General features: G+C 36.4%; 1 protein-coding gene across 5 annotated transcripts in view; it reads left to right on the forward strand.

The window, feature by feature from the left end:
• Positions 1–18,705, forward strand: part of NRG1 (neuregulin 1) — a 959,746-nt gene that overhangs the window by 858,860 nt on the left and 82,181 nt on the right. The gene's annotated exons all lie outside the window — the stretch shown is intronic.

Here is an 18,705-nt window from a genome sequence, read left to right on the forward strand (position 1 = left end):
TCTACTTATTCTTTTGGCTTACAGAACAAGAATATGAAAATATTCCCAGGGAGTTTTAGTTCACTGTCCAGAGAAAGACTCGATTCTGCCATTAAGTTATTTAGTTCTGAAACTAAGTAAAAACTTGGATTCGCATATTATTCACATGAGAAGTGATTGAGTAGAAATGAAGTTAATCCTCATCATCTTGATTTTGTGGCAGTCTTTTACCGCAGTGAATTTAATCACTTGTGTGTGTGCGTACTTAAAGGTTATTTCTGAGTAATGTACTTGACATTCTATAATTGTAGAGATTTTTTTGAGTGACTTCCAAAGGGAAGAAATTCATATCTGGAAAAGCGAAGTGACCTATGCAAGGTCATTACAGGTAGTTAGTGTCAGTTCTGATACCCAGACAAAAATCATCCAGTCCTTTGCTATACATTTTCCTTTTCCAGACTGTTTCTAGCATTTATATTCAAACAGTACAGTAGGCCCCCCTTATCTGTCATTTGGTGTTTCAGGGTTTCAGTTACTTAGGGTCACCTGTGGTCTAAAAATATTAAATGGAAAATTCCAGAAATAAACAATTCATAAGTTTTCAATTTTGTGCCATTCCAAATAGCATGATCGAGTCCCACCCTGGGACACGAATCATCCCTTTGTCCCTTGTATACATGTCATAGATGCTCCTCTCCCACTAGTCACTTAGTAGCTGACACAGTTATTGGATTGGTCATCAAAGAGAGAGACCATATTCATGTAACTTATGGTAGTATATTGTTATAATTGTTCTACTTTATTATTAGTTATCGGTGTTCATCTTTCCTTGTGCCTACTTTATAAATTAAACTTTTTATCATAGATATGTATATACAGATATAAATATACAGATAAAAGTGTGTGTGTGTGTATATATATATATGTATATGTATATATATATATATGCTGTTCTTCGTGGCCTTGAACAAGTAATATTATTGCTCTGAATTATTGCTCACGTATATATATAAGAACAGTAGTACACATTTATTGGGGCTGTTTGAGTAAATAAATGAGATACTGAAAAACACTGAATCTAGAACTAAAACATAGCACACATGAAACTAGTACCCATTTTCTACCTTATTCTGTGACTCCTTCTTCACTTTATTCTTTCCTTCCTTTGATCTTGAAAGAGCAGTTTCTATCAATATTTGGAGAGTTAAGTTTGGGAGTTTGGGAAAGCTTATGAAAACCTTAGAAGTCAGGTCAGAATTGAAGAGATACCATGATGCAGTGGAAATTATACTGGAAACAGCATCAAATCCCAACTCTACCGTGTATAACCTATATGACCTTGAGCAAATCACTTCACCACTTGAGAGTTAGTTTTTAACATCCAGACAAATGGGGATGTTAATACCTAAAACTTTCATGAGTTTGTATTAAGCACTAGGTAAGTTACTGTAGTGAGGAAGATACTGGACTGTAGGGCAAATACTACCCTTCTTATCCACCCTTTGTTGTAAGGGTTCGTGTATACCAACCAGTATTCACAAATGCTGACATTGCTGAGAATGAACTTTAGGCAGTCTGAATGGCTGGATTAACTTGTAATTTCTTAGAATAGTGTAGAACTGTACTAATTTCTTAAGCCCTTGTGCCATAAAAGAGTTACTTACCCCATAAAAAAATTGGCTAGAACACATAGATTATAACTCTTTGGGTAATACCCAGAAGTCTTAGTGCAAGGGTCTTTTCTTACTGACAGAATGATAAGGAGATAACCTGTAATGTGGGAAATGACAGGTGATGACTGAAGTTGTGTTGGGCAAGGAAGTACATTCTGTGGCAAGATTGGGATATAATATAAAGGCATTTATACGGTTTAGATGTAGTCCAGAAAGAGTTGGGCTGAGAACATCCTTTATCCTTCTTGATATGAATGAAAATTACATTCACCCAACACGTGTCGTTGTTTCAAACTGGATTTCCAGATCCAAACAATAGGAATTAAGCTCTTTTCAGCATTCTACAGAATCCATGGAAATAGCAATTTACATAGAATAATTTGTGTGTGCCAAATTAAACATAGAAATTATTTTAGTTTTGTTAAAAATACTATATATACATATATCATACAAATAATATCCTAAATAAAAAGGGAAATGATGATTAATTAATTGAGTAAATAAAATTTAAAGTGTAGAGGAAAAGGTTGTTTATCCATAAGTTTAAAAAACAAAACTTTTGCCTCATGTCTAATTGTGAGAGGCTTATAACAGTGCAAGAGAAAAAATTTTATATAAGTAGAGAATAATTATACCTTAATTATATACTGATGATTCAGTTACAGTGAACTCGAAATATTATTGGTTNCTATATATACATATATCATATAAATAATATCCTAAATAAAAAGGGAAATGATGATTAATTAATTGAGTAAATAAAATTTAAAGTGTAGAGGAAAAGGTTGTTTATCCATAAGTTTAAAAAACAAAACTTTTGCCTCATGTCTAATTGTGAGAGGCTTATAACAGTGCAAGAGAAAAAAATTTTATATAAGTAGAGAATAATTATACCTTAATTATATACTGAAGATTCAGTTACAGTGAACTCGAAATATTATTGGTTGGATTATTGGTCACTATTCTACAAAAAGGAAAAAAGCTGTGGCCTTCTGAAACAGGCACTTCTAAAGGACTGGATATTTTTGTTGGTCATCTAATGACTTTTCTTGCATAGGGATGTAATTTGTTAGAGCTTGTCATTTTAAAAAATGTATAATAATCAGCATAATATATGTTTTTATATATTCTTTAACATAGGACTAGACATGTGTGAAAACTTTTGCTCTGAGTCTCTGGATTCTTACTAGTTCAAGTGTAACAGATGTATTACAGAGATTGAACTCTGAGTCATTATCAGAGCAATGAGGCAGCCACTTCTAAGGGGAAATACTTGATGGCGCTCTAGGGCAGATTTTACCTGGTTAGAGACTGTCCTGACTGCACAGTGGAAATAAGCTGCTAGACCCAATAACACTTGATGAACTGTAATAGAAGTCTTCCTAAGGGGAAGCATTTTTAAAAATTTTCCATCAAAAATACAGTATGACAAGATGAGACTTGATTTACTATAATTTTCAGTGCTATTCACTTGAGTGTTGGAACTGCCTTCCTCAAGGTGCTGTCGTCCCAGCCGGAGGGGAAATGTATGAACGCTATTTTTAGCAAAAGGTAGTACAGAATTTAACACTCATGTAATCCTCTAATAAAAAGTCTCCTCTATAACTCATTTCATTTTAAAGGCTCATAATTAAAAATTAAACCAGGTATTTGCATAGTTATGTGCCTTTGGAAGGAAGAAGGTTGCAACACTGAAGACAATCAAAACAGAAACTTAATTTATAGGCAAACAAATGACCATACAACTCTCAGGGCTTAACTCTGGTGCCTGCATTGGTGTCAGATACTGATGTAATGTTATTTATCCAGTCTTCTTCCCTTCACCCTCCCTATCCTTCTTACTTGCAACGCCACAGTTACTCTTCCCCATTAGCCTGCTATTTCATACCCACCATGACTTCTCCATTGATGTCACGGTGCGCTCCTTCTCTGTTCTCCCACCCTGATCTGAAGCCAGTGTCCAGGAGTATCAAAGGTTAGGGAGTGAATGGATGGCCCAGACCTGTGGTTTCTCACCAGATGGGGGTTGGGGGGAGAGTGAGTGAGACCTTAACCGCAGACTTGACCATGATCAGCCTGATGACTTTCAACGTTGCCTCTTCCTTTGCTAAGTAACAGGAAGTATTTGTTCTATAAAGTATGTTTGTGTCATGCGATAAAAGCTCCGTAAATAAATGGAATGATCTAAGGACAGTGGAACTGAACTCTTGTTAGCATTTGTTTGTAATCCCTTGGTGGAGCTTCCTGGGTCGTAATTGCTTGCTCTTCTGGGAGCAAAGAGGATCAGTAGCGATTGATTTTTGCGTGAGGCTAGCTATTGCCTACAAAGCAAATCTGAAGAGCGATTAGTGGCAGCATTCAGTGTGACAACTCCGATCTCTTTTTGCTCTAGTCCTTCAAGCAAGCTGGGTTTTTACAATTGTTTCCTCATCCCACAACTCGAAGACAGGAGGAGACAATGAACTCCCCTGAGCTGATGAAACACCGTTGCAGAAGCTTTGGATTCTGTAATGCCCTCATTTTTTCCAAAGCAAAAATCTGCGTGTTTATCTGCATAGAAAATAAAACTGTTATATAAAATAATTTTGTTACTCCTTTTATCTTTCTACTTCAGTGACAACAGGAAGATATTTAAAGTAACCCCTGACCAAGCAGTTCAGTTTCACTTGACTGTGATTTTAGCTGATCTGCCCTCTGGAAACTGAAGTACATGTAGCTAATAACCTATATACCCTCCACCTATGTAAACTATACACAAATACATTGGTATAGATATAGTAAGTCTTGGGCTTCTCAAAACCCTTGGGAAATTAGTTGTTCTAAATGGTTTCTATGATCTGCCACCATATCTTAAATTTCTGGAATTTTAATTTGTGGGAATTCAATATAGAGTTCAGCTATTATAAACTTTATTGAGAGAGACCTGGTTTTGGCCCTTTAATATATGATTTTCAAAGCCTGTGTACTGTAGCATTATCACATAGTTAGATAGATACATCTCCATCTCTCTATATATTCCTGAAATTTTTACATCATGATGTTTAAGAGACTTTAGGCTACAAGGACTTTATTTCATGATAGTGTAGTGATTAAGAGCGTACACTTTGGAATGAGAGCAAGTGGGTTTGAATCTTACTGTCTCTGACTATGTGATATTACAAGTTACATAAACTACCTATGCCCTAACTTCCTTTCTGTGAAATGGTGGTAATAACTACCTCCTCATTAGGTTATAATGAGGATCAAAGGAGTAAATGTATATAAAGCACTGACACATAAGCACGGTGTAAGCATGAGCTACTGTTATTATGCAGTTTTCAACTTAAATTGCCTTTCCTCAAATTCCAAATGTACACTTTACTATTGCTCTAACAGGCTTGAAGGAAAGGACAGGATTCCAGGGGCTATATTGACCAGTTATATGGATATCCAACCATTTGGGTTTGGTTTGTTGGTGTGGTTCATCCCTCGATATGATTAGTGTTCCCATCATATCTGCATTGCTGTCAGGCATTAGGAGAGTTGAGAATTACAACCATCGGCCCACCCGTCAACCAGAAACAGAACTCCACGGTTAGGTGGTTTGGGAGAGAACGCTGTCCTCACCTTCACCAGCCACATGCATATATTGATATTGCTGCGGACCGTCACGTGTGTTTGACGGTTTGAGGTTATCGCTGTGTTTGAGGTTATCGCTGTGACTTTTTATTCTGTCATTAAATGGTGTGCAGGTCCACAAGGAGACAGTGAACTTCCCTTAGCTGTTAAAAAACAATTGCAGAAGCTTTGGATTCTGTAATGCCATCATTTTTTTTGCAAAACAAAAATCTGCTTGTTATCTGGATGTGGTCAATAATTAATTAAATGTGATGGATGATTGGTGCTGCCCATGATGAGATAGCAGTGATTTGGAAGTATCTAAATTTTATTAAACAGGATCACAGCAGAACCACTGACATTTTAAAGATTTAGGAGTTCTTATAGATACGCTGCTCAAAATATTTTTATTTACTCCCGAGGAAACCAAGATACAGAAATGTGAAATAATTGGGTCTTATATATTTTCACAGTTAGTAAGAAACAGAGACTAGTCAGAAAAATGGGGATGCCACCTCATTTTGTACTTTTTCAGTATACCAACCTACTTTGCCTTTTTTAGAGCTGGAAGAACTTTCTTTTTTCCTTCTTTCTGTGTTCTTTATCAAGTGCCTGTTTCAGTAGGCTTTGCCTAGGAGAAATCAGGGGAGAAAACTGAATAAAAGAATGATAAGTAAGTAAATCATGCACTATTTTAGAAGGTGGTACGTTTTATAAAGAAAATAGCCAGCATAAGGCGGTCAAAATGCTGAAGGAGAGAAATGTGGTGATTTTACATAGATTGGCCAGCATAGGCTGCATCAAGAAGGTAACAGTTAGTGAAGCCTTGAAAGATGGTACTAAGTTCAGTGTAGAGATGAAGAAAACAAGGTGGCCATTGAAAGATACATATGACCCTGATTGGTGTAGGTAGTTCCAGTGAAAGGGAAGGCATCACTAGAGTCAGGGGCGAAACAAGCGTGTTAGGCACAAAGGGATTGGACCAGTTTGATTGGTGTGAAGGAGTTGACTGATAGCATGCATTTATTAAGCCTGCTTTGTGTGCTCAGTGTATTGGACATGTTTGTTATTCAACCTTTAAACATGCACATAAAAAACATGAGCTGGATACTCCTATTGTTCCTCACTTAAAGCAAATTGCTGGAGCCGAAGAAACGGATGGTTCAGACGTTAAAATAATAATCAGAATGATGATAATGATGGTCATAATCTGAATGGGCAAGAGAATGGGAAGAAACCCATCGGTACCAGAGAGACTATGAAGAAAAAGAATCCACAGAACTAATTGAATGTGGGAAAGGAAGGAAGGAAATGATTTTGCACGCATTAGTCACTTAATGGTTGTTAAGTTAATGAATCTCTGCATGACAAGATCATGCATTTATTCGATGTGTATTTACTGTGTCCTACTAGGTCTCCGTATACTTCATAATGTAAAAGTCAATGGATTTATGACAGGAAGTGTCTTGTGCCCCAATTTCCAGGAAGCAGTCATTGCTCGTTCTTGATGGCCTTCTTAATTAAATAAGATTAATTGCTCTTACCCTGGTATTATATAAAATTAAAATTGATAGAGTACAGAATATAAAGGCATTTTTACTTTAGTTTATATTGACATGATTCGTTGTTGTTGATGAATCAAATCCTTTGGTGATGTATATCTTCTTAAATATACACCCGTACTTATGTACTGAGATTTATTTTGATACGGCATTTATATACAAAACTACATATTGAATTTGTCGTCAGTTAGTCCATTTCAGTACCCAGTCTGTGTTTAACATATCCAAAGCATACCACTTAGCTTTTTCAAATTCTTTGATGTTTGTGATGTTATGTGTGAATTCTCAGCTTGTAATTGTACAGTTATTACCAGAAGCATGTAGAAGATCCTGTTTTTACAAAATCATTGTTAACTTTCTTTTTATGGAATATCCAAGCAAAGCTATATATTTATTAAATTCCTCAAGTTAGTTCATTCAATTGGTTCAAAATATGAACTCTGATATGCCACAGCAGATGTAAGATTTTGGCATACTATTAATAATAACATTCTCAATTTGTAGCTCTTTCATCCATGTAATTTTAGTGATAGATGTGCTATGTTCTAGGGAAAGGAATTTTTCAAGATTAAAGAGGCAATCAATATGTTGGTACATGTATTCCGTTTTTGAGAGCCGGTAAATGGAAACAGTCATTATAATTCCTACTCACCCTGTTCACCAACAAGCCACTGATACTGGAGGTGTATTAAATACAGCATTGTTGCTGGTGTGAGTGATTAATGCTAGAAACATTTCCTTATCTAGTTGTTTATTTAAAACAGTGGTTCTTAGTACAACTAAGCAAATTATTATTTTTAGAATCAGAGTAGAGAGAAGTATAATAAAAATACTTTTAGTGACTAAGCATCGTATAAAAAGAAAAGGCTTGACCAAGAAGTTGAGTATACTGTTTTCACGTGATTAGAATATTTAGTATTTTCTATTCATAGATGCATTCCCATTGGAAATTAGAATTTATTCAGTGATGAAAAATTCCAATTTCTACTCCTTCTTGCCTGCTGTCTGATCTTGATCTTGTATTTCTTGAAAGGAAACTATCTTTGTAAACAGGTTTTTTTTTTTTACTTTTGCACCAAAATTTCTTAGTGTCCAAAGCAGTTGTGTAAAGAGGAAGCCAAATTTCAACATTTTAGATTAAAAATTAGGAGTTAACTCTATTTACTTTCCCTTTATGCACATTAAATATGTAAACTTTTGTGAACCTATGTGTCCTCCTTTCTAGAGAGACTTAAAATCACTGGTGAATTTGGGGCAGAGATCAGAAACCAACTCTTGTCATAAATTTCAGTTTAGTCAAATTTTTGAAAAATACAATTTCCTCAGGGAACATACTGAGAAATAAATCTCCTTATTGTATATTAAAACTGTCCCTCCCTCCAAAAGTACTGTGGATCTAGGAAGATGCAGTAAGTGCTTGGCTACAAAGATGCTTTTAACTAAAACAAGAAAGAATACACTTGCTGCTGCTTCTTTTTTGAAAACCCGTGTGATCGTGTATAAGATTTTCTTTCATCCTTAATCGTTAAAGCGAGCGGACTGACTTGGAAGACTGACATGTTAGGCTATTTCAAACAGGTTATCAGCTCCAAGTGCACTGGCCTCTGAATTATTTTACAAAAAGAGTCTCATGACGTGTTGCCACAGGCGATGCTGCTGATGCTGAGAACGGAGTAGGGACTTCTATGCTGCTTCTTAAAAATGCAGGCTCTTGGCTGAGGACCACGTTCCCTTTCCTCAACTATTTAATTGCTAGGAAGAGTCCCAGCCAGGATTTCCTGTTCAGTTTTATTGTGCTTTGTGTTGTCAACAGAGTGTTTTCTCCATCTGAGCGTGTGGAAATAATCCAGTTTATATCTGTAATGGGTCTCAAGCAGAAAAATGTGAGTGGAGGTGATGGAAGTGTCAGGGATGTGTCGACCTTCTTGGCCATGTGCCAGCCGAGACTGAGCTGGGACGAAGTCATTGCTCTAGATGTCCGTTACCCATTTCTCATCCGTGATGAGGATGAGATTGATAAGGGGACAACGTGAAAAATATAGGGAGAACAGGCGGAAAGCAAAAAGTAGGATAAGGCATGTACATAGCACACGAAGTTTCTACTGCTTATCTTGACGTGGACTCATTCATAATGTCTGAGAGGTGTTCAGTCTCTTTGACAAACAACTTTTTGTCTTTCCCTCTTGCTGAAGACCATTCAACCCTCTCATCCTTTCTCTGGGAAACCCAAAAGGAAATAAAAAAATTCCTTTCTCTGTCAATTCCACATTCTGTAAATATAGACCACCTTTCATGTGGATCCCAGAAAAAGACAATAACCGAGAGTGCTGAAAGTTACATTTATTTTGAGTTGTTCTGGATGTTGAAAGCCTAGTGGCTATGTCTGGAAGGAAGTCGATCAGATGAGCAAAGTCAGATTGGAGTCTGGCATCCAGACGTAAGCAGCTTTTCTCTGCTATGGACGAGCATTTGAGTTAATAGAGCAGTTTCCAATGGATTTCTTTAAATCTTCATCTTCATTTTCAGTTAACCTGAAATTTCATTTAAAAAATATTTAATTACTCTGTAGAAAGGATTGAGGTTGGTCTTATTGGGTCAGGGTTTTCAAAATTCATGGTTTCGTCTCATGGCATGTGCTAAAATAGTGATTTTCCTAGCCAAGTTGAACCTGAAGCCAGCCATTTAGAAATACTGTTTATTGTTTGGGTTATTCTTATATTCATGAGAGAGGGTTGGAAAAGAACACATAATGCAGTCCAGTGTCTCTTATTCCTATCCTATGGAGTTGTGTGTAAATATTTACCAAAATGATATCCAGATATATTCAGTTTCATAACTCTAAAAATGTATTATGAGTATTTTTGCTGCAGATTTCAAACACCTGAGCTTTTCATGTTGATTAGTCATGGAACCCAGTAGTCCTGTGGGCTTTGAAGGATTTCCCCTTCTAATTAAGCGTGCTCGTAGCTCCTTCTTGTCAGCCGTGCTGTATTAATCAAGCCACGGGACTCCAGCGCAACCTTGAACTGCTTCGACCATTTGATGAAGCGCAGGTATACTGAGGCTGTGAAGCCAGGGTGTTTTGAGATTGAAATGTGTTCCAGTTTGAGAGCCAAGAGGAGAGGAAGAGTTGGAAGCTGTGTAGTCATTTAATTCTGAGCCAACAAAAGGGCCTTCCAAAACACAATCCAGAATTTCCCCTTTGTCTTCTTTAGCGAGTGCTCAGGCTTCTCCTGCCCCTCTCTGTGTTCCTCTGTGAAGGGCCGTCAGGGCAGTGCGGGATACTTGTTGGAATTATTTCATTCATACCTACCACCACACCTCCACTTCCTCCCACGCCCATCAAAATATAGCATCTCTGGAGACAGGAAAACATATCCCAGTTTTTAAAGGTGTAAATGGTATGTCCACAGAAAGTGAAAAATCAGTTTCAAAAACTGGAAATTATTTATGGGTAGCTCCTTAAAAATACTGAAGTACTTTGATATAAATGTCTTCATAGCACATTGAGAAGGCCCAGAGCATTTGCTGAGGGAGTGAACCCTGCCCAAAGGTGTTTCACCCTTGAGAGAGTGGAGGCCCAGGGCCGTGTGTGGTTTGCTTACCGTCAGACACCCCTTTGCACCGAGAGGAGGTAGCCCAGTTCCGTGTTAGCCCCCAGACTGGGGCGGTTATGGGAGACTTGCAGTGCCAATAGACACAGAAAGCTTTTGTATTTAATTATCATTCCTTCTTTCATAACCACTGTATGCATTTGGGTTTATTTTTATGCTACTTGAAGTTTTAAAAAAATTATTCTTGAATGGTTCGAGTTAACTTTTTGACTAGAGGATGTTGGAAGAGAGCTCAGTGACAAAGGCCAGGGATTATTTTGCTTCTTGTTACCTTGCCCTTTATTCATCCTCATCATGTTACAATGAATTCTGTTTTAGGGCCCCTTCTGCTTTTTAATGGGAGTGACATGTGGGGCCTCATCCGGAAATGCAGAGGCTGACTGGACTAGGGGCTTCTTTGTTCCAGGTATCCTCCATCAGAGAGCCTTTGTAACAAATGAGACAGGTGGATTAGGGGCTTCCTGGAGATAATTTGTGGTTTATACTATAGGGAAAATCTTGTCTTAATTAATTAAAGCTCAAGTGGAATATATGGAATCTAGTCATCTTCATAAAGAGCCCGTTGATTTTCATCTTAAAATGCTTTGAAAATGATAAGCAGCACACACAGACGTGTACACATATTACCAGTTCTTTGATATCTTTTTCTTGTTTTGATTAACTATAGAGAAAACCCTAAAAACAGAGACTTAGAGTGTCAACATTTTATGTATTTCTAAAGAATGAGTATGTTAAGATGGACTCCATAAAATCTTCCAAAAAATAAGTTCTGAGACATTTTATTCAAACAATAATTTGGTTAGTTAATAGACTAAAAAGAAACTGATGTGACATAAACATATTTATGAGATTAGAAAGTTAATATATACACCTGAAGTGCAAAAAATAGATATATACATATTAGTTTCCACATTACTTTTCCAAACTCCTTTTTGGCCCCAAATTGTAGTTGACTGAGGTGTCTTACCATTTTTCCCCCTGAATTTACTCCTCCTCTGCTGTCTTGAAACTGGAACCACCATTTCTGACCCCAATTCCAATATCTGACTTTCATCTGGCTTCTTTATTTTCAAGCACTTTTTAATATTGATTTCTCATCCTTCTGCTAGTCTTTTCCTATTCCTTCATTGTGAGAATATCCTACATGACAAAACAGGAGACACTAGAACCCCAAATTCTAGTTTTAAAAAGAAATTATCCACACTTATGTTACTGTTTATAACAGTAATACTCTAAGTAAATCATAGTGTCAACCATTTATTAGTTAAATAAGTTGTGATATACTATAGAATGGATATTTATGCAAAAAATTTATGTATGTCATAGGTATATAATGGATGATATAGTGTATTTTTAATTTAAAAATATTTTTATTTCACTTTCAGAGTCTTTTATCATAAGATCAAAGAGACCTCTTACAACATCGACATTCACAGTAGCACTCCTCTGTTATACTCCTTAAAATAATAATTATAACCCTAACAGCTATTATTACAATTTTGATTATTCTGCTCTCTGAGGTTGTCAGCCCATTGAAGCTAGCACACAGAGCTGTACAATACCCAAGTACTTCTGATACCTACCTCCCCCTTTTCATAGGTTGGAGACTGGAAAAACTCTTTTCCTTCTTTAACTAGCCACAAGTGATAAAGCAATTATTTTTTTATAAAACAAGAATGTGAAAAATTAGTCTCACTGAACTTAAAAGTGAAGAGTCAGTTGTGTTTAAGAACAAGCATTCAGTATGACCACAGTATTTATTCACGTAATGAATGCAAACAACCAACCCAAACACATCTTAAATGGTTTAGCGTCAGGCCACAAAACAAACTATTTTAAAGCAGCCTGATGATCTCAGCAACTAAACACATATGTCCTTTCTTTACTGTGTAACGTCTCTTTCAAAGTTTCATAAAGTTTTCAATTAAATTAATTATTTTTTAAAGATTTTATTTATTTATCTTTAGAGGGGAAGGGAAGGAGAGAGAGAGAGAAATATCAATGTATGGTTGCCTATCGTGAGTCCCCTGCTGGGAACTGGCCTGCAACCCAGGCATGTGCCCTGACTGGGAATCGAACTGCGATCGTGTGGTTCGCAGGCCCGAGTTCAATCCACTGAGCTATACCAGCTAGGGCTTAAATTAATTATTTTAATAATAGCCGTGGCACTACGTGAAGAGGGCATAGATACAGAGTTTATCTATCAATGTGTCAGGTAAGACATCTCTAAATTCTGTTATAATAGAATCTGGAGCCTTCTAGTTTATCTGTACTTGAAGAGATTGAATGACATTTGTGTAATGAATGATAGCACATAACAAGTAATTAAACAATGGTTATGCCTTACAAGTCACTGTCATCTGCTGTTACACTTCCAGCATTTCCTTTTGAAAGGTTAGAAGAATAAAATAGCAAATTGTTATCTTAAATTATGGCTGACAATGGAGTAAAAAAAAAACACTATTCAGGTCTGTATTTTTTCCCACGTGGTTCTTTCCTACACAGAGACAGTAAGTCAGCCATCTGCAGGACAAAAAATCTGCTCTCTGTTGACCACTGCAGTGTATCTGTGACTGTCCGTACTATGAAAATCCTTTTCCTTGCTCCACGTCTTTTCAAAGAACCCATGAATCACACAGTGATCTAGACGTGTCTGTTTCAAAATTATTTGCCACCGCACCAGAATGACACTTGAACCGAATGCTCTTTGTCCACTGTCATAGGGTACAGATGAAACTTTTTACTTATAAATGTATGTGGTTGGAAAATAATGCTGAAACATGCCTTTTAGAGCCTAATAAAAAGTTGTATTACTTGTAACAAAGGGTATTTCTATGGGAGCACCTGTTATCTGCCTCTCTTTTTAACCCTGTACAAGTATTTTTGAAAAACTAAATATAATTTTTTTTGTATGTGTTTGTATTATCAGTACAGGTTAGTTTGTTTTTTTGTTTTAAATGAGAAACTACTGTTTTGGCATGTAAGGGGTTACCAGTGCTACCAAATTTTATTTTATGAAACAAACCTGGAATTATTCAAAGTTCAAGACATGTACAGAAAGTAATATTTAATTAATCTAAGAAAGCATAATTGAAGCTTCTCAGTCATGCTAGAAAATTCATGGGGCTTCTCACCTGAATCTCTCTTCTCCATCGGCATAGACTTCCTTTCTGTTGTATCCCTTTTTAGAGAACTTTTAAGGGAATTAACAGGCAAAGAGTGGTAGATAGTAGATGTATTGTTTTAAAGACTTCAATAAATTGACAAATGATAACTGAAGAAATTGAGGGGCGTTTTCATGTAGACCACAGGAAAGTGCTGGAATAAGTTCTCTGATGCTCTTTCTAGAGCAGTTGATACCAAAGCAAAGTATTAAATGTCTGAAAGATCCAGGCAAGGCACAATTCCTGAACATAGTACTGGATACTGCCTTTTTGGTACATATAACAAATATAATTTTAAAAGTCCTAATGATTTTAATTTCATTGTTTAGAATTACAGAAATTGCAAATGGTGTCATGTAGTGTAAGCAGTTCTCTGCCCATTCCCCTTGTGAGGAAACTAAGACCCAGAGATGTGAGGGGCTTGCCCTTGGTTCCTCTAAGATACGTATTCACTGAGCCCCAATCTGTTTCGCAATCTAGTGCTGTACCTGCTACACGAAGGCACTTCTCAGTCATGTACATGGGCCAAATGTGTAGAACAGCTGGGTTTTGTATTACATGAGGGGTCACTGCAAAAAAGTGAGAAGGACAGTTTCACCTTAGGGGGTCATTCCTTGCTTTGCACTCACAAAAAAATGCGACGAAGAAAGAACGGCTTTTCATAATACCGAATTGGACGCCGTTCAACAGCATCATGTTATTCCTATTACCAGCTATAAACAGCGAGACCACATCCACGTGTGTTCTGATGAAGGTTACTCTCTGGTCTTCCACTCACCCACCCACCCCAAGCTGTATTTTTTTCTTGAGAATTTTGAATTTTGGCATTTCTTGTTTTGTACCTACCAACAAAGAACATTTCGTCCATAGTATGTGTCTCGTTATTTGTACATTAACGCTTTTTAAATACAAGTGAATGTTAAGGCCCATCGCGCACTAATTAAGAGAATAATTTGTGTGGAACCTCTCAGATCTTGTGTAGCTGTTGTCAATCTGATCTTTCATGAGGATCTTTTNTGATGAAGGTTACTCTCTGGTCTTCCACTCACCCACCCACCCCAAGCTGTATTTTTTTCTTGAGAATTTTGAATTTTGGCATTTCTTGTTTTGTACCTACCAACAAAGAACATTTCGTCCATAGTATGTGTCTCGTTATTTGCACATTAACGTTTTTTAAATACAAGTGAATGTTAAGGCCCATCGCGCACTAATTAAGAGAATAATTTGTGTGGAACCTCTCAGATCTTGTGTAGCTGTTGTCAGTCTGATCTTTCATGAGGATCTTTTTTTTTCCTAGGAAATACCAGATTTAAATGAGGGTAGTTTTACCTGTCTACAGGTAAAATATCTTAGTTGTATTCAGAAAGTAAAATGCTTACTTCAAATTCAGAATGTCTGAGTATTATCATTTCTGCTTAGCTATAACATATTAATTTAATATTTTATTGAGCAACAACTGTATTCTAGAACTATTTTAAGTACCTGAGAAGTGAGAATAGAGAGAATAGTCTGCCTGCTTATGCGGACGGACATGTGGAAGAAAAATACTACAATAAAGGCCATTACAATGAAGCTTTTGATGAAGGCAAATATATGATACCAACATATGGTAGTTTATTTTTGGTTAAAATTAAACAAGTAGTCTTCTGTAAAGTTCTCGAGTTACTTTTTTATGGTAATATGGATTGGTCTTACTAGGCGAAAAAAAATGTCTAGTCAGTCTCTACTCATTTGACCATAACTCTAAAGAATTGAAAATATTTGCATACTTTGCCAACTTTTTCCACTAAGTTGTTTGGGTAATATACCTAAGACTGTGACAATGATAGTAATTAAAAAATTAATGATAGTCATCATCTTAACAATAGCAATGATTATAGAAGTCATAATGGACGTGTGAACGTTTTAACATAGGTAAGCCCATCTGTCTCGTTCTGGTCGTGTGAATGACTACCCGTCTGGGATTACCTTGTGATACAGAAGTTGGTGACTCCACCTTTTTTTAGTGCTCTTCCTATGGGTAAGCACAGAGGGAAGATACCTAGGAACATGTTTCCGTGTCAGTGATCAGGAACCGCGACGCGGGCGTGTTACCTTCTTCACGTCACTGGGTGGGAGTGTGCAACGTTTTGCTCTCTGCCTGGCCCCGTCTCTGGCAGACTTACTGCCATGTAGGTTGTCTTTTTTCCTAATAATGCTGTAAATTTATCAATATGAAGAAGCTTGCAAATGTAGATGTTAGTTCCACCTCTCCCATTTACTAACTGTGTGGCAATCTATTTAAATGTTAGTATTTTTTGTCACCTATAAATTGACGTACTTCTTTTGGGAGGGTGAAATGAGGTGATGTATGTGAATAGGATTGTGTAAACTTTAACAGTGGCTTACATTTAGTCAGTCTTGCCTATGGTTTTATCGCATATGCCTCTACTGAGTTATGCCCTTTTCTTGGCTTGTGCCATGGGCCTGAAGAATGTCTTCTTTCAGTTGTCAATACAACAGTTCCAGTTCCTGTAATAGTCAGGAAGAACAACATCAGAGAACATTTAAATGTGTTTCAGTGGGTTTGCACCCTACCCCCAACTTACCGCTGAGGAGAAACAGACTGTAAATATGGGATTTGGGACTTTGTTGGTGTCGGTCTATCCAAGTAAGGACGGTCAAGTCGGGTCTATTATAGTCATGACACTAATATTGTGCCTGTGACTCTATTGTAAGTTCTGTAAAATACAGGGACTTGATCTTTCTTACACTGTCATCACCTGCACAGTGCTCTGCAAGTGCTAGACTCTCAGAAAGTACATTTTTGATAGATGGCTTTCGTGTTAGCCAGAAGAATGTCAAGGGAGACTAAATCATATCTGAAATAAATGACAGTCCTTACATTTGTAGTTTGCTGATGATGTCATATTCTCACAGGTGAATAATTTCAAAACTTACTAGCAAACACTTATGTGACTCCTTTCCAAATGTATTCTAGCTTTTTGTTATAAATTAAATTACATAATTTGAGGAATATGTATAATCTGGCCATCTTTCTGTAGCATGAATATTATAGATGACTATTAAAATAAGTCACGATTCCTTCAGAGTCTTAATATAGTCAAAGAGTGTTATTCAATCATTTATATTCTCTGGAATTTCTTCAAGATACTTTAAAAGTACTTCTTCAAGCAGTTTCCACTTGCTGCACAGGCCGTTGAGATGGTATAACTGAAAGTAGAATTTATCAGCTTCTTCTCCCAACTCACAGCCCCTCCCCACAGTTACTCTTATGAAATAAAAAGTGAAGCCCATTCCTCACCAAAACTTCTTCCAATGTTAAAATACTTCCCTGTGTTGAGTGTACCTGGTCACACCTGTCATCAAGAAATACAGACATCACTCTCTTCTACTATGTCACCTCATCTTTTCACTTTACATTCTTTTCCCAAAGATCTTCCAAACTTGTGACCTTTTTCCACATTGGTCATGTTATATTACACACAAATACTATCCTACCTCCTGAAGAGGTAAACCATGCATATTAATTGTTTACTGAGATGATACCCATAAAAATTCATTTTATATGTTTAATGATATTTACATTTTTTTCAAGTCAAGGGAAGCATAAATCCATTTTACAACAGTGCATCCCGGACGTCTCATTGCAGCATTGTTGAGCTGATGCCCTAAGTCACCTGTCTGAAAGGGACTGCTGCACAGGGCAGAGAACGGGCCATCACGAGGGATGCCCGCCTGTCTGAGAGTGCTGTCAGGGTCTCGTAGTTTGGCCACTGGGCCTATAGCCTGCATTCTGTAGCCTTTTTTTTTTCTATTAGCTTCAAATGACTCCTGCAGACTGTCTCACTCTGAATCCAATTAAAGGTTCTTTAAAGTGCTCATCCCTAGCATTATACAGTGGTCAACTTTAATGAGTGCTCAGGAATACTCTCATTATACACAAGGCTTTTGAAATAGACCTCTGTCTCAATCAATTGCTTAACCTTCTTCAAAGCAATTAACATAAGAACAAAGGACGTTAAATTAAACTTCTGGGCTTTGGTGAGATTAATTAATATCACTTCACCAGTAGAGACAAGAAGTAGATAACCATTTTTATTCATTTATTTCAAGATATTATCACATGCACAGCAAAAAGAGTCATGCAACGCTAACCCCTGCTGCATATGGTAAGTTTTAAGTGTGTTGCAGGAGATGTTTGCATAATATTAATCACTCAAAATTAATATTTTTTAATTCATTGGAGAATTCAGCTGGGTAAAACTAGGCTATTATATTCAGACAACTGCTTGAGTAGGATTAGAATAAAAATATCATTTAAAAATGACATAGGAAAGGAAAAAGTAAATATACTGTTAGATAATCAGCTATTAGTCCTAGACAAATGATGATTGATTTATATTTCCATGTTTATTCTTGTAAAAAAAAAGTTGAAATGTCTTACAGCATCATAGTTTTCAGAATTCCGGAGCTATAAATGCCAACAGTTTAAATGCATTGATTGGTTTAGTAGATTCTTAACGATATATAATACAGGTCTGTTTTCTAGCAGTTCTATGTTATAAATAAAATGTAACTTTTCACAATTGAAAATAGGTTATACCCTCCTTTTTGGCTTAGCATGATAACTTTAGTTGTCTTTCTTGAAAGAATTAAACATTTTGCTCTGAAAAACACCGTCCCTTAAATCTTTAACCTAATATGCTGACAAACTGAATGGATTTCCTACCACTCTAGTATAATATATCAAAAATATCACCCTAGTATTTTGGAATTAATTTGACTATTTGAGCACTTGTTACCAAAACGATCTAATATTTATCTACTGTTTTTTAAAGTTGACTAGTTGAGTCAGTTAAACTGGTCCTAATTCAACATGTAGTGTGTAATGACTGAATAGCCATCCAATCTATTTCTGTGACCTCACATGTGCATTTCCTTAATTATAAAATCGTAAGTCAAAATGTTCTTGAGTAAATGCATGCTCATTTTGATTAGAATGAAGGGAGTTTTTGCTAATGAATTTTTAAGTATGTTTACTCATATGAGCGAAGTATCCCTACTCCTGAAAGTTATTACTGTACTTCCATCTAATCTCTTAAAGATGGAGAAA

This window comes from Sturnira hondurensis, unplaced genomic scaffold (assembly GCF_014824575.4).
Source record: "Sturnira hondurensis isolate 20B ecotype Veracruz unplaced genomic scaffold, ASM1482457v3 Scaffold0008640, whole genome shotgun sequence".
In the NCBI taxonomy this organism is placed as follows: Eukaryota; Metazoa; Chordata; class Mammalia; order Chiroptera; family Phyllostomidae; genus Sturnira; species Sturnira hondurensis.